This window comes from Protopterus annectens, chromosome 16.part0 (genome assembly GCF_019279795.1).
Source record: "Protopterus annectens isolate FY-2018-M chromosome 16.part0, PAN1.0, whole genome shotgun sequence".
Classification (NCBI taxonomy): domain Eukaryota; kingdom Metazoa; phylum Chordata; order Ceratodontiformes; family Protopteridae; genus Protopterus; species Protopterus annectens.
Window position 1 is genome coordinate 706,709,817 of NC_056750.1, and position 24,256 is coordinate 706,734,072.

A 24,256-nucleotide genomic window follows, 5' to 3' on the forward strand; every position below is an offset into this window, starting at 1 on the left:
GAAAGGGAAAAGGGGGATGAAAAGGGAGCCCTGGATTTAGAGACAACTGCTGTATCCACCAGTGAATATCCTTCTTGAGACAAGGTATAAGAGGAACTACAAACTCTAGGGGATGTGCATGTTAAAGCCAAACTGACTTCAGAAACTACTGAAATTTTCTCATCTGGAGTTTAGCCAGGCGGAGCATAGGGATGGTGGAAGCCATGAAACCCACAGCACTTAGAAATTCCCTTGCTGTTACAGAGGCCAGAGGAAGAACAGTTTGAAAGAAGAAAATGAGCTTTAAGGTCTTGAAAGGAGGCAGAGATGTCTGTATAGGCACAGTCTGTATCCTGCACCCTAGAAAAACATGATCTTGAGAAGGAGTCAGAAAATACTTTTTGAAGTTATTGTGAACTCCAGGGCTTTGTAGCAGAAAAATAGAAAAGTTAAGATTTTGCAACAGGATCTCTGGAGAGGATGCCTGAAACAGAAGGTTGTCCAAGTAAGGAAATACTTGGATCCAATGAATCCTGCAAAAAACAATCACAGGAGTGAAGCATTTACTGAATACCCTTGGTGCAGGAGAAAGGCCAAAGAGCAAAGCAGAGAAATGAAAATGTCAGGAAGCAATGGAGAAATGTAAAAACTTCCTGAAAAGGAGATGGATTGGGATATGGAGATAAGCATCATTGAGATCCAGAGACATCACAGAAGCATGAGTAAGCAAGAGAAGGAACAAAGTCTGAAGGGACAACATTCAAAAAGTGTGCAACCTTCATAAAAGTGTTTATATGACAGAGGTCTAGAACTGGTCCCTCTCTTCTGGGTACTAGAAACATCATGGAGTAAAACCCCTTCCCCTTTTGGACACTGGCACCTCTTGAATAGTACCCTGAGTCAAAAGGTCCCGAAGGACTTCTGGAAACGAGGTGAGTTGTTCCTGAGATGCTGAAGAATACCCATAAAAAGGGGAAGGGATTTCCAAACCATGAAATATCCTTGGCAAATAATAGACAGTAGCCAGGAATCTTGAGTAATCTGTAGCTAAATAAGAAGAAATAGAGAGAGTGAACAAAGAGGAAAGTGGCTAGGAAGAATAGGATAGTACTATAGGATATTACAATTTACAAATGATTTTGTTACAATTGATTTTTTACATGCAAAGTGTATATGTATATATTTACATATATTTTTGATTGCCAAATGGACTAAGGTTGATATATTTCCAGCTATGTAGTATATTGTCTTAGATAAAATCACAGACTTAATAATCTACTTAATAATCTGGTTAAATAAGAAGTACCACATAATTTTACATTTTAAAGTACATAAGGGTTACATAATTATGACAGCTACTAAGTAGGGCAGGACCAGCTCAAATGTCACACTGATGGGGGAAGGGATGTGAATTTAACATGGTGCTGCGGTAGAGTTGTCACCTCACAGTAAGACGCTGTCTGGTTCGATTCTCAGCTAGAGTGTCTTCTGCGTGGAGACATGCGTGAATGGGCGTACCTTCGTTGAAGGTTGTGCGTCAGGACTGGTAACTCGGCATGTAAAAATCAACTACCAATCATTAGCGGACCGGAGTTCCGCTGTGGTGACCCCTAACCGGGAAAAGCCAAAAGACTCAACAACCACCAATACCACTTTGTTTTACAGCACAAAAAACTACTCCCTTGCATGATAAAAAGAATATATATATTTAGAAAGCTTGTGAGGAAACTATTACTCTATTTTTGTTTTACTTGGATCGCTTGTTTGTGTACTTAAAGGATTTTCAACTGGAAACAGACTGCCTGCCTTGCTTGGATTACTTTCGAATACTTAGTAATTCTGTACAATTATATATTTTTTTATTATTTATTTATTTATTTTTTTTACTTAAGATGAGTTTAAGTTCGCTACTTCTACTACTATTGTCTGATCTGATTAATATACAGCGATTAACTAGAGATATATGGTATGGACCTTTCCACCAAAGGCAAGCGCCCGATCTGGTGGACACCAGCCATAAACAAACTTTACAATAAGAGGAGAAAGCTACTACAAGATAGAGCAAAATCCCTAAAAGGGAAGACATCTCTGATCAATACTAGTAAAAAACTACGATCACTCATAAAATCATCCAAGGCCAACTTTGAGAGAAAAATCACCAAGGACTCAAAAGACAATCATAAGGCCTTCTTTAGCTATGTTAGAAATCTGGGTAGAAACTCCCAGATATGCTCAGAATTAGTCCAAAATGATACAAAAATCACTGAACCCACAGACATTGCAAACATACTGGCAGACAGGTTCAGTGAAAATTTCTCCCAAAAGGAGAAATATCTATCCCAGCAGAGTGTAGCCTCCCAATCATATCAAATGCCCAGGTGAGAGCTGCTCTCTCTAAAGCTAAAAACACAGCATCAATGGGACCGGATGGTGTCCCCGGCTGTGTGCTACACGAACTCAATGAGGAACTAAACCCACACATAAGGCTGCTGTTTAATCTTAGCCTTACCACAGGATACGTACCCAAAGAGTGGCGTATGGCAACTGTGGTCCCACTCCACAAAGGCGGTGCTTCTACGGACCCTGGTAATTACCGCCCCATAAGCTTAAAAAGCCTGGTCTGCAAAGCTATGGAGAGGATCATAATGGAACTCATAAATAAAGACATAGTGGACCTGCAGACATTGGATCCTACCCAATTCGGCTTTGTCAAGGGCAGATCATGCCTCTTGAACTTGGTCGACTTTTTTGAAACAGTCACCAAGGCCATTGATGAGGGTAAGGCAGTTCACACAGCCTACCTTGACCTTGCAAAAGCTTTCGACACAATACCCTACTCAGGTATCATAGAAAAGCTCACCAGCTTAAATGTAAACCCATATGTCACAAGACGGGTTGCAAACTGGCTCAAGGACAGAACCCACAGGGTTAGAGTTGCTGGTGCCATGTCAGACTCCAAGCCGGTCACAAGCGGTGTCCCACAAGGCTCAGTCCTGGGCCCCCTCTTGTTCAGCATCTACTTTTCAGAAGTGCAGGCAAACATATGAGGATTGTGGCTGACAAAGTTTGCAGATGACTGCAAACTGGGCGCCATAGTTGAAAATCCATCAGACACAGATATCCTTCAGAGAGGTCTCATAGAAACTGATAACTGGTGCCAGAGCCATAGCCTTAAGCTAAACGCCAAAAAATGTATAGTCATACCCTTTGGTAAAAACAAGGTAACCCCAAGTTACCACATAGGTGGCAATCCATTAAGCACAGAAGAGGTTATCAGGGACCTGGGGACCCACGTTGACAGTAACCTTTCTTTTGACACTCACATTGCCAAAGTGGTTAGGAGGACCTTCTACATTGCCCACCTGATTATGAAGGGATTCACATTCAGATCAAGGGAGGTCATTGTTCCCCTGTACTCTTCACTTATCAGACCAATGATTGAGTACAATGCCCCATTCGGAATGTATCTTACCCGACACCTGCAGCAATTGGAAAGACCCCAAAAGTTCCTCACCAAAAGGATAAAGGGGCTCAAAAATATGCCATATGCTGCCCGACTGAAGAAACTCCAGCTCTATTCAGTTGCATACCGTCTGCTCAGAGGTGACCTGTGCCTGACATACAAGGCCATGTCCAACCCGGAATTAATGGACATGCTCCACCTCAAAAATCCAAATCCACCAGAGCCACAAGAGCAAGAGACTTAAACCTCAACACAGATATAAATAGGACGTGCTGGAGGGACAGATTCATCACCCAGAGACTCCCTATGCTGTGGAACAGAATCCCGGTCCATGTGAGACAGAGCACCTCGCTGGCTCTGTTCAAGAGGAATCTTGACCAGTGGATGGGAGATCGTAGGTTTACCCCGGGGATCATCTCTGTATCACTGCTGGACAGAGGCACGGCAAACTAATGGGTATAGTATTCTTCAACCTAAGGGGTGGTGAAAGCCACACAACTCTGGCTAGGCTTATAAATGCCCTACAGCAGATAGCCTAGTATGAACCTATGAACCTATGAAAATCTTCCACACAGAGAAGTTTCTTACACTGTTTTGAATAGGATAGACAACACCTGGTTTATCTGGAAAAGGAGACTTCTGAAGCACTGAAGTCTGAGTAGACTTATCAGGAGGAGCCCACTTGCCACCCTTTGACCCTTAGGAGGCGGGTGAGATTCCATGCGAACAAAGGCTGGCTTACTGGGGTAGTTTCTCTAAAATTTAGGCACAGGAAAAACAAATGCATGTTTAATTTCCTGTAAAGCCTTGCACCTATCCTGAAGGGACTTAAAGCATCAACACCTTCACCAAACAATGTTTATTATCAAGAGGGGCATCTATCAACTTAGCCTTAATATCATCAGGCAAGGGTTGAAGCAGAAGCCCAAAATACCTCCTCATCACTGACCCAAAAGTAGCAGCCTTAGAAGAAGGATCTGCTGCACCATAACTAAACCTGACGGAATGACAAGCCACCTGGGAGGAAGTCCCTAAAAGAAAAAGGCCAAAAGTTTTACCCTCAGAGTCTGGAAGATCAGAAATGACATGACAGGTCTGGAATAAAAGAGCCGATAAACACCTGGACATATGGGTCTGATAACTAATAGCCCTAAAAGTCAGGGTAGATGAGGTATAAACCTTGTTGCCTAACCCTTCCATGGTCCTGCTATCTTCATCAGTTGGCAGTAACTTTGGAGAAGGAAGCAATTGAGAGTGCTTGTCAGAAGCTACAGACACCACCAAGGGATCGGCAGAAGGACATTTGTACCCTATAGAGTCTGTCAAGTTTCTTAGAAGCAGAGGGCTGAGAGTTTGGAGCTTTAGAAGCACTGGAAAATGCATCCAACAAGGCAGCCAAAACAGGAGGAACAGCAGAAGGTTTTGGAGAACCCATCTGCAGCAGCTCATAATGTATCTTTTTTTACCTCAGAAACCTAAGCATAATCCCATTTAAAGAACTCCATCATCCTGGAGATTGTGTCCCCAAAAGAAATCTCTTCAAAGGGAGTAAAAGGGCTGGAAGATTGTTCTTCCGCTGATCCATGGTCCAAAGGAGAGGGAATCAGAAAAGAGTAAGCAAGGGATTCCTCATCAGAATCCAGCTCCTCCTCAGAGGAATCCTGTTCCCTGGGTCTTTTTAGGTGAGTGGAGGGACAAACTCCCTGAGACAGTTTCAATGCCATCAAAGCACTAAATGAAGTGTGCTATGTGAAGGATTGCCATTCACTTTGTGGATCCTTAGGAACAGGAGTAATATGCTTAGTCTGGCCTTTTCTTCAATGGGATGTCCGCCTTATAAAATCTGGAAGGCTCTTACCCAGGACAGCATTCAATAACGATAGTAGTGTCTTCCTTTCTGACTAATAATTGAGGAACACCCCCAGGCCCCTCAGAGATAATCAGCCGTTGGTCCCCTGAACATCCGAAACAGATGTCTGCAATACCTCCTCGATGTGCTTAAATTCGGATCACCACCAGCCTCCAACCTGGTCACGGCAGAGGAATCCAACAATAAAGCCGGGCGAACCTCCGGGCTTTCACTCACCTTAGAAGAGACATCCAGTGTAGGCTCAACAGCAGAAGATTCTGGCTTAGGCTTCTTAACCCTCCTCTTCTTCTTCAGTGATGGCTGTCCATTGGACTGGGAAGTTCCCTTCATCATGTTTCGCAAGAAGCTCAAGACACAAGTTTTCAAGATAGTGCACCAAAGAACAGAACAGAGTCTACTATGAAGGGTTTTAGGTACAAAGGCCTGACAGATGGAATATGGTCGTGCGAGGTGCTAAGGCAAAACAGACACTGTTCGTGGCAGTCTTTATGGGAAATTTGCCTTCCACACTGGCATTTACCCTTGTTGGATGACATGAAAGCCCACAAGCAACAATAAAAGAAAGATAAGTAAAAAAAAAAGAACCCTAAGGGGCACTTATCTGCAACAGCTTGGTGAACCAGCAATGAAATGGGCGTTCATACCGGCAATCAAATGATGGCATTCGGACTGGAGGCAAAGAAGTTCTGAGGATGGTAAGTCCAGACGTTACCTTTATGGCCTATGCTATTCAAAGAGCATAGGTGTAACATATGGCATACCTTAAAGCAACCTAAAGGCTTTCTATATTGCCAGATATTGGCCCACCCTTGGCAGGGGGTCCCTAATGTAATGAATAATGCAACAGTGAATTGGAAGGACATCAGCAGATCCAAAGATATAAAAGATTTAGTTTTGTCAAGATAGTACCAGAGTTGTCTGTGGGCATTATAGGTACGGAGAATCCTTTGTCCATCACTTTTAAGTTTAGAAAGAAAATGTGTGACTGGATACTTTGGCTTAAAGTAAACTTAGACAACACTTTTGGCATAAAAGACAGACTAGTTCTCAAAGTCTGACTTTGTGGAAAATGAGAGCGGGTTGACTCACCATAAGAGATATCAACTCAGACACACTTCTACAGAGTAATCAGTAAATCTGTTTTCCATGTTAAGAACCTCAAGTCAACTAGATTAGCTGGTTCAATTGAGCAAGTGTTGGCTTCTCTAACACAAACTTAATATTTCAAAAAGAGGTTAATGGCTTTCTTGGAGGCCTCTTAAGTAAAACCCCTTTCAGAAATATTTTGATAACAGGAAAGCATACAAAGAGGACTCATGGGCAGACATGCTGAAATGGCCAACAAATGATCATTGATGGAGGAGCAAGAAAGGCCATAGGAAAGTAACTCACACAAATACTGTATAAAAAAATAGCCATGAATGGGTGCGGGCTATGCTGTTGGTACAGACTGGAAAACCTTTTCAATTTGCTAATATAGGTAGGACTTTCATGTGGCTTTCTTACCTCAGTTAGTACACACTGCATGTCCTCAGTAAACAGTTGCCTAAAGTAAACAAGACCCTATCATTCAGGGAGTCAGTTGAAGTTAATTGGGGTTGGGGTGTAGCAAAAACATCCCTGATCTTGTGTCAGTATATCCATTCTGTAAAGAAGCTTGTGGTAATTGCCCTTGGCCATCTGCAAAAGAAGGGAGAACCACTGTTGTCTGAGCCAGATAGGGCATCACCACAAAGACCTTGGGGGGGATTCCTTCTGAATCTTCAAAGTACCCTGGATATTATTAGAAGGTGTGGAAAAGCATACAGGAATTTTCCCATCAAAGAAAAAGGCACCATCTTCCAGGGCTTCTACCACTTGAACCTGGAGCAAAATCTTGCCAGCTGATTTAGAGAGGCAAGTGGATCTATTACGAGGACTCCTCACAGATGGGTCAAAATCTTGAAAGACTCCCTGATCTAGTCTGCATATGCGGTGTCTGCCCTGTCCTATTCAGCTAGTCTGCCACACAATACTGCTCTGATAGAATGAAGGACGTCTGTAGTGTGAGAGTGCACTACGAAGCTATATCCCCCAGCTAACGCAGCTTACCAGCAAAGGGGTTTTGACCTAGCTCCTCCCTGCCTGAAGATGTACCGCATTACTGTAGTACTGTCTGAAACAACTTGAAGAGGTCCTAGGGACCAAAGATGTTTCAGTGTGTGCCTTGATCAGGACAAGCATCTCTTTCATATTTATGTGCATGCATCAGTCCTAGGTGTCCCACACACCTTGCACTATTATCCCTCTTGGAACTGCTCCTCAAGCAAAGGCAGACAGGTCTGTGATGACTGACTGCTTTGTAACAGGGAGCGATAAGGGGAGACCAAAATTACGGGATATTTGGACTCCACCAAGTAATTTTTTTATGACAGTTCACAGCACTGGGATTTGAAAAGACATGAGATGTCGATGCGGTTACACAAGAAATTTCAGATACTCTTGTATCTTTCTCATGTAGAGTGTTGCCAAGGTTGTCAAGAGAATCATACATGGCTTGAGTCCCACAATCCTGAAGTATTCCCTTGCAGTGACTGAAGTTTGAGTGGAAAACCTAAGAAACGGATCTAGATACACATCTTTTTTCTCTTGTGGAAGAAAAGCACTTTGAACTGATGTGTCCAGCTGACATCCCAGGAACAGAATCCAGTGTGAAAGAATCAAAAGGATTTTTGAATGATCTTTATGGAATTCCCAGTTTCTGTAGGAGATCTCTCACCCAACTGAGAGATCCCTGAAACTCTGAAAAAGATTCTGCAAAGGTAATCAAGTTGTCTAAATATAGAGAAAGGAAAATGGATACCATGTAGCCTGCAATGAGCTATAACTGGAGCTACCTACTTACTAAACTTTCTTGGTGCACTGGATAGCCCAAACAGTAAAGCACATAACTGATAAAGTGATCCAGACACACAAACTTTAAGAAACGCCTGAAGTGTAGATGAAAAGGAATGAGATTATAACCATCTTTAAAACACAGACTTACAAGGAAACTTGAATGAGGAAGAAGAGGTAACAGATTGTGAAGCGACACCATTTTGAATTAGGCACCATCACACACAGGCCTATGAAGAAAGATCCAGAACTACTTTCCACCCATCTTTCTTTGGCACTAAAAACATCCTTGAACAAAAAAACCTTTCCCAACTTAGGCAGGAAGAACCGGTTCTATCACTCCCTGAACAGCATGAAATGAAGAACAGGTAGAAATAAAAGAGTCTGTTCTGGTCTGGTGGATAAGAAATAACCTTCTTGCAAGGAGGAATATTCTCACTACCATCTATAACCTCTATGAATGATTTTCAGAAGCCATTTGTCTGAAACTATTTGTTGCCAAAAAGAAAAATTGAGATTCAGGCTTTTTGGAAGGACAAAGGAGCTGCCAGGATATGAGGGGAAAAACGTCCCTTAAATAGTCTTACTGACTAGTTGAACTGTCCTTGACTTTAGGGGTTCCTGAATTATTTTTGAAAAACCCTTGCCATTATGCCAAAATTGGATCAGGGGTTAGAGAATCCCTTAGAAAATTAGAAAAAGGAGAGCAGAAAATCTTAGATTATCTGATTTAACTTGCCCCTTTCATCACATGCTTTAAGCACCTCTGTAGAAAACAAACCATAAAGTGAATCTCTACCCAAAAGAGAAATTAAAATGTCATTATTCACATCCTCTTTTGAGGTTTTGAGGATGCAGCCAAGCAAAATGTCCTCAAAACCGTACCAGAGGCCATAGTCCCAGAAGAATTATCACGAGAGTCATACATGCGCTGTAAACAAAGAGATACAACTAATACAAGAGAAGAATCTAAATAATTTATAGCAGATGATTCCTCACAAGAAGAAAACTGCAGACCAAACACTCCCCATACTTTCACAATTAGGCAGAATAAACATTAACATATGGTCCTGACAATTCAAAATTATAAAAATCAAAGTTGCACAAGCATACACTATTTTTCTGAATCCATCAATAATCCCCCTATACTTATTAGAAACAGCATGATAGGAATTACCTGTTTAGCTGCAGTGTGAATGACTAAAGCTATAGTGGCTGTATCAGGTTTGAGAAGAGTGTACAGAAACTTAAAAAGACTAAGGAACTTTATACATTCTATCAGCCTTTTTAGGGGCAGAAGGTTAGCTATCAGAAAAACACGGGCAGACACATCCTCCAAAACTGACAGAACTGGAGGAAATGATGAAGGTTCAGAAAATTCCTTCACTAACAGCACCTAAAACTTTCTGAGGGACAAAGAAACCTCAGAGTATTCCCACTGGCACATTCTGGAAATAGTCAAAGAGAGAGAGTAACCCCAAAGGGAGAAACAGAGCTCTCCTCAGTGTCTGAATCAGAAACTGGGGAGAAAACTTGTATCTTTCTATTCATCTTCCTGTCCAGATTCAGAATCTTGAATTTCTTCAGGAAAAGAGATTCCCTTCTTTCTTTTACCAGGAAGCAATAAACAATAAGGATGAACAGCTTGAATAAAATCCTGAGCTTGACCCAGCAAACTTCGCCTGACTAAGGAAATTTGAGGAGTAGATAAATGATTTTCTGTTTCTGCTTGACATAAAAATTAGGCCAGTAGTTTTATAAATGGCAGCAGTAGCTTCCTCACGAATAGACACAACATTCTGACAAAATACGGAAGCATTCCTTGTTCTCTCTCCCAGGACCAACAAGAGTGGCTCTCCCTTGTCCCCTAAGGAGACCCCAACACCCAGAGAGGATGTGGCTAACCCCTGGTTTATAATGGCTGTAAGTGCTACATCAGAGGGATCTGTGGAAAAAAAATGAGAGGTCTGAGGTACAACAAACAGCTACAGCAAAGTCACCCACCTGCAGCTGAGGAAAGCTGTTAGCCAGCTATGGTGGCAAAAGCTGTTTGCTTAACTTTTTCTATTTGTGGCTAGAAGGACTGACCTTGAGACCATTTGTTCTATGGCCAAGCCGAAAATCGTGACTCTTTCCCAGGGAAAACAAGCAGCAAACGTCAGTAAAATTTAAAGTCTTTACAAATCACTTTTTTTCCGATACAAAAACACAGTAAAAAGCAGTTTAAAACACTTCCTACTCCCAAAAGTAAAAAAAACACAATTCTTCCACAGAAAAAAATGCTTTCCAAATAACAAACTGACAGAAAAAAAGTGTGATTTGGTTTAAAAGTACTATTTAGTCTTGTGACAGTTTGTTAAAACAAGTTCCTAGCTTTAAAATATCGTTCCTGAAGTGGAACATAATAATAATAATAAAATAATTTAATAGATGTTTTTCTCCCCTCAAGAAATGTATCTGCCCAGCAAAGGATCAGCACAAGATGACCATCGATCCTTAAAAACCTCAGAGGAATGTACTCTTCAATGGCAGTAAAGTTTGAGTTGGCGTCGAAACTTGTCTTTTAATCAGCACAGCTCAAAATGGCTGACAGTTTGGTTGCATGGAAGGTGCCCTGAAGCTTTGGAAGCTGGTTGGCTGTTATGTTTTTGGCAGTAAATAATCCATTTGCATAAAGCTACTACAGCAGTCATCAATTTGATGAACATCCAAACAGAATCTGCTGTTAAAAAAGGGATAATTAGTAGGATATAGAAAATAATGCACGATAACTATAGGAATAAAATCAGCGGAGGTTAGAAAATATTGGGAAGAGAGACTGGATAAGCAATTCACAAGGAAAAACTTGGAGGATAAACATGTGGTTCCCAAGTATGCAACAATGTCCAGAAAATTTAGGATTTTTGAAGCATTTGCATAGGCATTTTTACACCCCAAGCAGACTTCAAAAATTTTTTCTTCAGGTAGATAACAAATGTTGGAGGTATAATGGGGAAGAAAGAGGTAACTAGAAATGTTTTGGGAGTGTAATGACTTGGCAGACTGCAAAAATTCCCTACAGAGTACTCTCTCTGTAATATTGCATGAGGAAATGGGTGGAACTAAGTAAATTACTTTTGAGCTAAGGTACAGGATCTGAATTGCCTGAACAGGGTCTTATAAAGTTTATTTCTGGTGGCTGCCAAAAAAGCAATTACTAGAAAATGGAAAGCAAACTCTAAACAACTGTATTTGAAGTAATGGATATTGTGACAGAGATAAAAGAACTGGAAGCTGGATCTTTAGGAAATGGTAGGAGAAAATTACATAGAAAAAAAATTAAAATTGTGGGAAGAGTACCTGCAGAATAATATTCTGGAGAAGGAGTAACATTTAAGGGAAGGCAAGAATTAAGCATTTTAGGCAATTTGGATTGATAGTTCTACAAAAAAAAAATGTGACGTATAATGTTTATAAGTAGGAACTGGTTAATATGGTTCACTTTCTTTTATATAAATCTATATTTGCTTGCGTCTTAAATAATTCAATAAAGGTGTTAAAAAAAATATATATATATATATATATATATATATATATATATATATATATATATATATATATAGACACACACACACACACATATATATATATATATATATATATATATATATATATATTATGGTGAACATCTACATAGAGAAAGTTCCTTGAAATTGTGATTCCATGCAACACACTCCAAAGGTCAGCACCAGTGGCATACAGGGATAAAGTCCTGACTACTGCCCAGGTGACCGGACTTCATTTATCAGCTTAGGTGTCCGATACAGCTGGCAGAGGAGGATGGGAGTGAGTGGCTGCTTCTGGTTCACCCATCCTGGGAAAAGAGAAGTGGCTCTGGCTTATCACTTGGGTGACACCTAGCAGGAGCATTAGGTGCTACAGCCATGGACCACGAAGCTACAGAGAACATGCTTCCACAGTGCAAAAGCACAAGTCAGGAGATTCAGTGTGCAGAGGCACACTCCCTTTAACAGCAACACAGTGGAATTTGGAGCCCAGCTGAGTAGGAGGGCTGCTCCGATCACTACAACCTGACTTGTACTGTTGGGTATGGACTGACATAACTTCCCAAGCATGAAAGAATGGCTGCAGAGCTTTTGCCTAGCCTGGGGGTGTCCTGCTCCCCACCCTGGGTGCAGGAAGAGGATTGATATGTAAAGAACTAAAAAAAAATTCTAAGGAATTACGTTTTATTTATTTAGATTATCTTTTGATTCTGGATAAGTGTGTTATTCTGATGCAAACAACTCATGACACTGTTAGCACAGAGTTAAGAAAATTTCTAAATGAACAGTGTATAACAATGAAAGCTACCTTATTGATGTACATCAAAGAAATACATATTATAACTATGAAAAGAGAAGTAAGACACTGAGTAAATATTTTTAAATGCTAATGAGCTAAGTTGCAGGAAGCTACAATATGATGGGGCATACATTCCTCCAACAGATTTCATATGACACAGGCCTCATGGAAGTTACCCACAACCACAGAGATACCTTACCAAAAGGATACAAGGCTTAAACAACATGTCCTACATGGACCAACTCAAATCCCCCATCACTATATTTGGTATTCTACAGAATGTCAAGAGGTGACCAGTCTCTGGCATCCTCCGACACATTACTGATGGATTTACTGCACATCAGCAAGTCAAATGGCATAAAAAATATTCAGTCTAGGAATCTAAACCTCTTCTGTAACATCAACAGATCGGTTTACAGGAGTAAGTATGTAACTCTGTACGAACTGCAGGAGTCATTGCTAGGTACGTTGTGGGTGCTGCGAAGAGCATTTTTGGCTGACATCAAGGAGTGAAACAATACTAATTTCATTAACTTTAATCATACATTGACTTGGGAATGGGGTTTGTTCCTGTCATGGTATTAGAAACCAAAATATATGGACAAATTAAAAAAGGAACAGGTATATTCACAGAGGATACAGCTGCTATGTAACAGATTCCCCATCTAAATAAAACAAATGCAATCCCTATCTCTTTTCAAGAGCAACTTAGATTTATGGACGGGAAACAGAACATTTACCCCACAAACTGATAGTTCTACAAAAAAAATGTGATGTATAATGTTTATGAGTAAGAACTTGTTAATATGGTTCACTTTCTTTTATATAAATCTACATTTGATTGTGTCTTAAATAATTCAATATAGGTGTTAAAAAATATATATATATACACACACACACACACATATATATATATATATATATACACTCTTGTACTAATAATGGACAAATGCAGGTCCTAAATGCTTTATCCCATGCATGAGTCCACTCAAATTATCTATGGTATGATCCCAGTTATTGTCATTATGGGTAATATATAACTAATTATCTAGCATGGGCTAGGTAAAGGCCAGATTATAAATAAATGGAGTAGGTTATTTTGAGCACAAAAAGAGAAATTGGCTAGGTTTAAAATGGTCCACAAGGACAGCTAGCCTAGTACTTACCTACCAACCTATGAAGTTATGATACACAACAGACTAACTGCAAATGAACAAGCAGAAAAAGATTCAGTTACTGCCCTAAAGGTTCTTAGTCGACTAGCTACACAGTTACTTCAAAACGACGACTACCGGGTTTTTGCAAAATGACCTAATGGACATAGTTGGAACACACAAGTAAGGTAATTAACAGCACAGTTAGGTGTATTTTATCCTGCTTTCAGCAATTTCACACAATACACTGCCCCCCCTGGGAAGTACAAACAATGTAACCATTGTCCCACACAGTTTCATGACATGGATGAACACAGAGTGCTACTGAGCACTCCTTAACATGCTATATATGGAGCCTAATATACAAACATTATCTACTTAACCATGATATTGTGGTTACCCTTACCAAGTCTCGTCCCCCCTTCATGACAAGATTTTGGCCAATAGAATGGATTGAGGCTCCTTTACACCACTTTTTAAATTTGGCTTACAAGGTAACATGACAAACCATTCTGAATCTAATTTTGACACCAGTGCCAACATGGCGCTGTTTTACACCACTGATGCTAAGGACATTGAACAGGTTATACGTAAGAATTGGTTTATTTTTCAACACCATGACAAGATGAAGAATTTATGGGTGAGCCAGCCCACTTTTTCACATAAAAACAAATTCAGTATTAAAAATCTGTTAGAGAAACCACTGGTGTGTCAAGAGAGGAATGGTGTTGTGACAACAAAGAAGTGGGGAAGGTGCAAACAGCGTAGGTTTATTGAAACTAAATACACTGGCCAGATTTACAAAATAATTTGTAAAAGCTTGAGAGGTGGAAGGTTTAATTACCTGTCAGAGAGAGTGGTTTACTTGGGTCGACGTGCCAGCATTTCAATATTCCATGGGGGAAAACTGATAATGCCTTGAATCGTAGAATATATAAATACAACTACAGTATCCAACAAAATGACAGTAAAAGTGCTTCAGCTAAGCATTCCATTTTGTGTGTTCATTTCCGGGTCTTTGTTTTCTCTGTGATTGAACAGATTAATGAGGGTGCCTTTGTGACTGATTGTCACAAGACTTTTGAATTGTGAACTATTTTGGCAGCTAAAGTTGGATGACAGTAACCTCCCTGGTTTGAATGAGAACATTTCAATTTTTAGTGAGTTAAAGTTACAATCTAGTAAACTTTGGCACTGTAGCTCAGGAGTTAGAGTACTAGTCTTGTAAACCTGGGGTTATGAGTTCAAATCTCAGCAGCCTGTATGACTGGTTCAGTTGACATTATTGCCATTGGGTAAAATCTTACCATTGCCCATACTACTGGTCCTTGTGGGATGTTTTTACTATTGGTCCATTTTACCATTCTGGACCTTTGACTGGGTAAAATGTAACCTATGTAACTTATGTATTGTTCAGCTGTACATTTGTTTTTGTCACTGCTACCATTGGCTGAATTGCCAAAGTTGCATTTCTCATTGGTTACTACAAATATCCTGATCACCAATTATATTACTACTAGTATATTTTTTATATGGTGCATGTACTCCTTATTTGAATATTAGTTTTGACTGGTTATTTTTGAGGGGTGTGTGTTTCTGAAAGCCTATTTTAAGATTACTGTGTTGGTAGCCAGCGGTTCTGAAAACGTTGAATTAACAGATGAAAGTGCTCAACCGTTTAGCTTTTATTTTGTGGTATTTTTACCAAGTTTTTTAATGAAATTAAAGGGACAAGTGTACGTGGAAGCTGCTTGCCGTATACTGAGTTTAACTGCACATATATTGGAGATGTAGATGCTGATTTTTGCACAGTGCATTATGGAAAATGCAGTATTTTGTGTGTGTGTGTGTGTGTGTGTGTGTGTGTGTGTGTGTGTGTGTGTGTGTGTGTGTGTGCGTGTGCGCATACTTTTAATGAGCCACAACAGTGTAAGTGCATTCTACTGCTTACATGAGGATGCCTGAGGACTCCTAGCACTCCAGAAGGGATTGAAGTATTTTGTGTCTACTCCTTTTCCTTTTTTAAATTAATTACATTACTTTTGAGGGCAGAAGAAACTCTTCCACCCTATTATTTACTTCCTCTCTTTTTTCAGCTTTGCAGAGAGAAGAACATGGTGACTGTAGCTTTTCTTTTTAATAACTACAGTCACCAGAATTTTTTATGCAAGTAATGCTTGATTTACAATGGACATGCTGATGGGTCTATCCATTACTGTGCATTGTTCTGAATATTAAGTAGTTTTTACTGTACACTTGTCCAGTAATACATGAAATATATGCATTTGGAGTTAAAGTGAAGTTTACAAAATATAAAGTTTCAATTCAGGCTAAAAGAAAAGAAATGAGGTAAATACACTGTGAAGACTTGATACAGAAGCACTTGGTAACAGGATGCATGCACACTGTTAGAGAAGAGAGACAGAGAGACTGGCACGAGGTAAACGTGAAGGAAAAGGGTAAGTGATGGGAAGTTGACTGCTCAAAGTAGGTAAGACAGTGAAATGGGAGGTGGGGTAAGGCAATGTGCTTCAACTTGCCTGTTTCCATGAATGTGTTGGATTAAAGAGAGTGAGAGTCTCTAAAGTATATGCAGAAGGCATACTGCATGCATACATTGACTGCAAAGAGAATCTACCACATCACATGCCCCATCATATCACATATACACTGCTACTGGTTACTCATAACATTTTATCTTTCAAAATGCTCACCACCAAGCAATATTCTCCCCATTTACTATCACATGATAAAAACAAACTTCTCCAAGTTTGTAGGTGGCAAGATCTGCTGGAAATGCCCTGTTGCCAGATCCTACATCTCAGATCTTTCCCTGATGGCCAAGTCTAAACTCCACACATTTAAATCTACACTAAAATAATTTCTAGCCAAATCTTGACTTTGTTTCTGTTCTACACCTAGACAAACATTTTCTCTTCCAGCTTCACCAGCTAAAAATATGAAGCCTTCCAGTTAACATGAAGTATACACATTCTACTTGTATTTGTTTTCGTACATACTTTAAATATTTACCCTATGTTGTTACTCATCTCCACAAGAGCACCATGTGCTCATAATATATACGCATTACTAGTCTCCACTCATACCAACCACTCCTGCTTTTTTAATATACCCACTTCCGTATTATTTCCGTTGTCGCTTCACAGTTAGACGTTGCCCGTTCAATTCTCAGTTAGAGCGTCTTCTGTGTGGCGACATGCATGAATGGGCATTCCTTTGTTGAAGGTTGTGCGTTAGGCCCAGCAAACCAGCACGTAAAAATCTACTGCCAATCATTAGCGGACCGGAGTTCCGCTGTGGCGACCCCTAACCGGGAAAAAGCCTAAAGACACAAAATGCTCTATCAGTTTTCATTGCTAAATTTTCTATAACTTCTTGTCCACATTCCATAACCTATCTATTCCAAGCCTAATTCACCTGTATTTTCATTTCTTCCTCCTTTTACACAGCTTCATCTGTTTTAATGTACCTAATATGTGTCTTACTCTTCTAATGTTATCTTTCCCAGTAATCATTTGCTTTTATTTCCATTTTTCCTATAGTAACTATGTTTCTCTTAATATCTTTGCCAGTAAATTGTCTACAGCAACAACAGTAAAGTGGCTGCATACCTTACTCATCTTGCATGTTATTTCTGTCTGTGACTGTATTAATATCTTCACTCGAGCTTTTCTCCCCGGCTTCCACTGAAATGGGTTGTACTACCACATGAACAAGGAAGTAATAAGGAAGTGGGTATATTAAAAAAAAAAAATCAGGAAAAAAACAGTTAAACAAATGTGAATAAATAAATAAGAGAAGATCTGAAAGTAGAGTTGGTGATCAGTGATCTGATATTGGAAAGGATACATTTTGGACACTGGCTGCAAGAAAACAGGTAAGCAAAAGGCACTGCATTTTGAACGTTGTGATACAGATTGGTAGTGTATTAAAATAGGTACGAATTTCACAGAGTAGCAAGTACAGTATGCTATGCAGGTGTTTATAAATAACTGTCCTGAAAAGAAGAATAGCTCCTTCAGTGACTGGTAGAGTGCCTGTGGTACTCAAGAATATGCAGAGATGGGGCATGAAACACAAAAGTCAGTAATAATTTATCTTAATAAAACAACAAACAATATATATATATATATATATATATATATATATATATATATTTTTTTTTTTTTGTTTACTTAACACTTCCAAAAAAGATCAAGGCCTAAGAAACAACAGATGAGCTTAAAAAAACAAATAGGTTTCCACTGACTTATGCAAAAAGTGGGGCATGTTCTTCATTTTTTTTACCTTCAAAGACTACAGCATAGGACTGCATCCATGCACCCTTAGGGGTATCCAAATATTTCACTGTTCTATGGAGCAATGGTCTTTATAATTAATATTTCTGAACATACATACTGAAGACTACACTTCAGCCCTGTTTTTGTGTTAAAGTAAGGGGTGTCTAGAGACAGACTTTCAAAGAGTAATAGGAGGAGGGGTGGTTAGTAGAAATAAGTCAATTTTCACAATCATACATCTAACTTGAGGCTATGGCATGGGCAAAAACACTGAGCAAAATTATACTAATTGTATCATTGTGTTTGACAGCTCAGTGGAACGCAAAACAGATGCATTCCCTAGAAGACTACAACTATATTCCATCCCTAAATGCAAATGCAGGAACACTAAAGACCAGTCGGTCTCACAGGACAAGGAAAAGAACTATTACTTAATGCTTAACTTTTTATTTTCCAAGTGTCTCCCTTTTGTTTATTGGAATTTTCTCTCTGTGATAACGTTGCACTGCATCAAACACCTCATTCACACAAGTTACAACTACTATCCATTTAACAGTGTGATATCAAAGACAGCACCATTAGGTAACCTGACTGGCAAGTTACCACTTGACTGTTCCTAATAAATAAATGCTGTTACAACCAACTCACACTAATAATAATATTAATAATAACAATGGTGTTAACATTTACGTTTTATGTGCTGGAGAACCTTTCTTCCTGAAAATGAGAAAAATGGCTGACAGCTTCCTGAAATTTAAATAAAAATGCGTAAGTTCTTTAGAAGATGGTTTTTATATTTGTTGCTCTGCATTTATTTACATACTGCATACATACAATGTTAAACCAATAAGCAAATGTTTATAAACTGAGGTCTGTTTCTGTGTAAAATATGGCAGTAAACACAACTACCTTACTCTCTCTTTCTCTCAATATTTTTGGTGGTAAATTCAAGATCAAAACAGGTCCTTCAGGCATAACGCACAGTTCTGCTCATATGCACTACTCCTCCAGGTACAAGATAGAAATCCATGTTGACTCAAGGGTGTTATACGGTTAGATAAATTTATATATAATCTTCAATTTATTAAAGATGTAATATTTTGTACTTGCTATTTTTCTAAGCATTTAAAAAATTCCACAGCCATTTCAAACATTTACTCTGTGTGCACTTTCTCACCTGCAGGCTCTCTTATGAGTTGGATCTGACTCCTAGTGTAACATTAAAGATGGTCACTGCTAACTATGGAATGTTCAAGGAGAAGGGGGGGGTGTAAGCAGGCTGCCACGTATCATACATGCTTGCATCTACGGGCAATTTAGAGTCCCAATCTACCTTAAGACATCTATTTCTCAAAAAATCCTAAGTCCTACAATATTTTTTTTATTAATGGAGAACAGTAACAAATGTTTATAACAAAGTAATAATAGCGCATTCTTCTGAATTGGTAAGCTGCAAGAGTTTTTCATGCGTTAAGTCTAAACTTACTAAAATAAAAACAGTTTTTCTTTTTCAAGTAATGAATTATAAATAAAAAATTAGCATAAAAACATTTTCCAGTGATGCATTATAAATGAAAACACAAATCACGTGACCATGTATCCTCTGCCAAATACTATACAACATACATATTTTGGTGATACACACCTTAAAATATCTTCTTTATGTCATCAAGAGTCAGTGTTACTTCTCTATCATGGAACAGTTTACAGTTTCATAGAGAAGCAAAATGCAGAACAAACAAGGCTATTGCATTCCTTACTTGATATGGAAACAAAAGCACTGAAAAAGAAGTACATGAGGTATGTGACTGTGAGACCAGGGACTCATATTTTTGTTATTCTTGAAATCAACTAGAAAATAACCCAGATGTAGCCAGAAATAAAAGGGACTTCATTTAGCAAGATACACTGACTGATGGGCATAAAATTATATATAGACACTGACTGATGGGCATAAAATTATGTAGAGAACTGTTCCTATGTGGTTTATTTGCAACTTACACTGTTACTTTTACAAGCCACAGAACAAGAAATGTGCGTCACATACGATGAAACGCTGTGAGCTACTAGTTTGAGAGATTTGGAGCCAAGGGGGTTCTTAAATGTAAATGTGACTTCTTTGTGACATATTTTATATGGAACTTGAAAGGTAAAAACCGAAACAAAAATTAATTTTAAGCATACAAAACAGCCTACATTTTGAACCAAATTACATTTTAAACTGGAAACACACTGAAGTAATTATACTTACCGAACTGAACGGATTATTCAGTACTACAGAAAAAAATAATCAATTCCATATTTTTGTAACTCAGGACATCCTGCTTTTATAGTTAAAAGCCAAAAATGAAATAACTAGTAATTAATTATGACAAGGTTAGAGGAAGAGGAGGCTCAACAATTAACAGTTAAGATAGGAAAAGAGATAAAAATTGTGATGTATAATAAATAGACAGTATTCCTGTGGAAGTTTGGAAACTGGGATGGAAGAAAATGATAAAGATCTCAAAGATTTGTTAACACTATTTTAAAAAGTGGAAGCAGCAGCATCTTGGAAAAAAAATATGTGGTGGCTGTATTACCTAAAGACGGTAAAGACCATTCAGATACAGTACCATATAGACCCACTTCGATTTTAAATCACAAGTATAAAATGTTTGTCTCTCTTCTAGTTAAGAGAAAGGCAAACATGCTGCCAATATTTATGTACATGGATTATTGTGGTTTTGTGGAGGGAAGGCAAACATTTGGCAACATTAATAGAACAATGTTGACCCAGAGGAAACATTTGGCAACATTAACAGAACATTGTTGTTCCAGAGGGAAGCAGAATATGAGAAAATACCACTACTGTTGGTGATTGTGATGCAGACAAAGCATGCAAGACAGTCAGATGGGATTTTAGGAGCAGTACAATGGAAGCATTTGCAATCCCCAACAGAATAATAGGGATAATTAAAGGATGAGGATTCCTCTCCAACAGGCTATGCTTGAAGATCGGAGTCAGGCAGGGGTGCCCTCCCTTCACTTTCTTACTTGACTTGTATTTAAAGCCATTGGCAAAAAAAAACAAGGGACTGAAAAATTCAAGTATATCACAGGTACATTAAGCCAGAAAAGTCAGCTTTACTTGCAGATGATATTTTGTACTTGATAAATCCAAAAAAAATGACATTTCAGTGTTGAAGAATATTTTATGACATTTCAAAGTCTTTTTGGCATATAAAACAAATGAAACTGAACAAAGGCTATATCAGTAAACAAAGTACCCACACATGGATTACTTCAGAGATATTCACATTTCCAAGGACATAAGATGAAGTATTTAGGTGCATGGATTAAAAAGGTTCCTGTTACGGCAGGTAATGATGCGAGATAAGATAAAACAAAATGCAAATACAAAAAAATGAGAAACTGGAAGTTCATTATGGATATGGAAAGAAAGATACAAGAACTAAAAATGTTTTAGTTACTTTAGGTTTATATACCAGTCAGACATTTTTAATCATATTTTCATCAACCAGAGGAAAAGCTGTGGACAATAACAAAGAATGGAATTTATATGGGAGGGGAAGAAGGCAAAAGTTAAGTGGGGTAAGTTGATCCACCCATAGAACAAGGTGGTTAAGGAATACCAGATTGAATGGATACTTTAGAGCTATGCATTTAATGCTCAAATACATAAAAAAACAAGCAAAGGTTTATATATCAAAATGGAAAATTATGGTTCTGAAACAGGGAAGGAAGTTCATGAAATAAAGGCAGAGTAGGATTGTGGATGCAGACATTTAAAGGAAAATTCTAACTAATAACTAAAAAAAAGGGTTTCTCTCACTGTCTGTTTTCTGAGCTATTTTAACACCTCAAAATCACCATGACTGCTTTTTAAATAATTTTATTATATTTTCCACAAAATGGCTAACAGTGAGACTTGACATATCAACGTGATCTTGTTTTTCTTCAAGCCTTTCTCTTTCCCATAATCCATTTCAAGTCTGCTTTATATGACTCATGCTAAAGACATAATGAAGTAGGTGTATTTTCCCATGCCACTGACAAAGAATGGGATTAGTGTCAGCCACTGTCACCTTTAAACATTCTGTAACAGGACTGCTGTTTTTTTTTTCTTAAATGGCCCTCATTTGTGTATGTCTCAAAGCTTGTTTTACAGTATACTACGGAATTATAAATCTGCAGGGAAATTAGTAGCTAAATTGCAGGCCTTTGTTCAACGTATTTTTTGTAGTCCAAGATGACTTGGTAGTCCCCTCACCCACTCTTTGGTAAACGTGTTGACATTTTTTCTGATAATTCTTGTGAAGTATTTTCTGACTTTTTTCTAAATATCACCAACATTTTTGATACTACTTAGACACAAAGTAAGCACTGCCAGCTCAGCTCTCTGGAATTTTGTAAATAGAAGTAATTTGTGAATAGCAGCATGATGCAATTGCTTGTGTTACCAAATGTATTAAAACTATATGTTGTGTCTATATTACACTATTGGTACAGAAGTGTATGTTGAACAGGGTTTGTACAGTACTGAGCTTCAAGGATGTGTCCACGGTGTACTCTACTGGAAAAGAACAGAAATGTATATAAACTATATACCTGTGCAAATGTATATGTTGTAATAGCAGAATCTGGAACATACAGAGTTAACTAGCAAAACTTCAAGAAAATAAATTATTTTACAATTGTGTTGTAAAAGTTAGTTTCAATGTAGCAAGGAAACAGGATGTCTTAGAACTAGGGTGCCTTCTGCACTGTTTTGCAAGCGTTTTAGTGTTTTATGTCTTCTAGCAGCTGGAAACATCTGAAGACTATGTATTTTTCACAAGGAAATGTTAAATGCTACAATTGGGGGGGGGTTAGCTTGGGAACATAAGTCAGGTGAGAGAAAGTGATGTCATCCAAGCTAACCCAGCAGTAACATTTGATATTAACTTAAGAATGCTCTCTGAGAGAGACTGGAAATTTTGTCTTGGGCCTAACAAGATCATTCACTCATCTTCACCATCTGCAATTGCCTTGTTAATAGTAAGTAACTAGGGTACAGTAATCTCTTTTAGATATAATTAGGAATATAGTAAAGAGTAGTTTAGACACTTTCTGTATTTATTTGAGACTGTCCTGCAATGTTGTTTTAAAATATCTCCTGTGATTTTGAACTTCAAAGTAACTGTGTTTGTGTACCGAGTATTGTCTTGTTCTTTTATTTATTATTAAAAATATTTAAACCTTTTAATTGTGGCTGGTTTATTTAGAGATATTTAAGCTCTTTGGGTACTTGCATATCTATTTGGTGGCACTGTACAGGCCACCCCTAACAGCCTGGCGCTTGTTCAAAACTACCATTTGGATTAATAGTAATATTACACAGTAGGATTGGACACCCTTTGTTAAGGGCTTATAGTAGCTGATAAGTAGGGGTTGGTGGCATTAAAAACTACCTTATAGTCTGGGCAGAAGGGGGCATAGCTAGTATACATGTGCCAGCCTTCCCCAGGTGTGTGTGTTTCTATATAAACCAAATCTCAAAGTGTGTGTATCAGCTACTTTGTCAGGGACACGAAACACTGGTTGGACAGAGATGGTGCTGGAAGTCTTGGCTAGGCCCCTCAGCTGAGATCTTAACCCTATAACTGTGCCAGTGGGGAGTCTTATCTGGGATCTGAAGAATGAGGGGGAAACCAGACCCAGACTGACTGTGATCTCTGTGTGCTCTTAAGAGAAATTGCCCTTTACTGTGTGTGTACTTATCCTCACAGTGTGTATGTCCCCTAGCTGTTGCCAGTGGTGAGGACTTAGGCTCCTTGATTACTGGGCTAGTGCAGGGCCATCATAACTACATTAAGTCATATTATTTTATTTATTTTATTTAAATTTGTTGACCAGGAGTGTCCGACTGGACGTGGGTCCATTTTCAGCGGAGGCCCGGGGAGAAAAGCTCCACAGTAAAATAAACAGACAGTAGTTACATTGGATTACATAGTGATTAACAATTTAACACAGAAATTACTTACAACATATTTACAGATGAAGAACATAGTACATCAGTAGACAACTAGAATCTTTATCTGTGAAGTACATAACAGGCATTAACAAATGTAACAATGAGAAGTTCCTGCTGTATAATAAGTACTAGGCTTATGAGCATCTGAGCTTGCTATCATCAAGGTAGTTAGTGGAGGTGAAAGAAAGGTAGTAGTTGGATGGGGTGGATGATATTAGAGTGGGAGTTGCAAGGGCATAGCCAGCATGTTTTTAG

General features: G+C 38.7%; 1 protein-coding gene across 1 annotated transcript in view; it reads right to left on the reverse strand.

Moving 5' to 3' along the window:
• The window catches only part of MEGF9 (multiple EGF like domains 9), a 1,396,280-nt gene that overhangs the window by 616,817 nt on the left and 755,207 nt on the right, over positions 1-24,256 (reverse strand). The gene's annotated exons all lie outside the window — the stretch shown is intronic.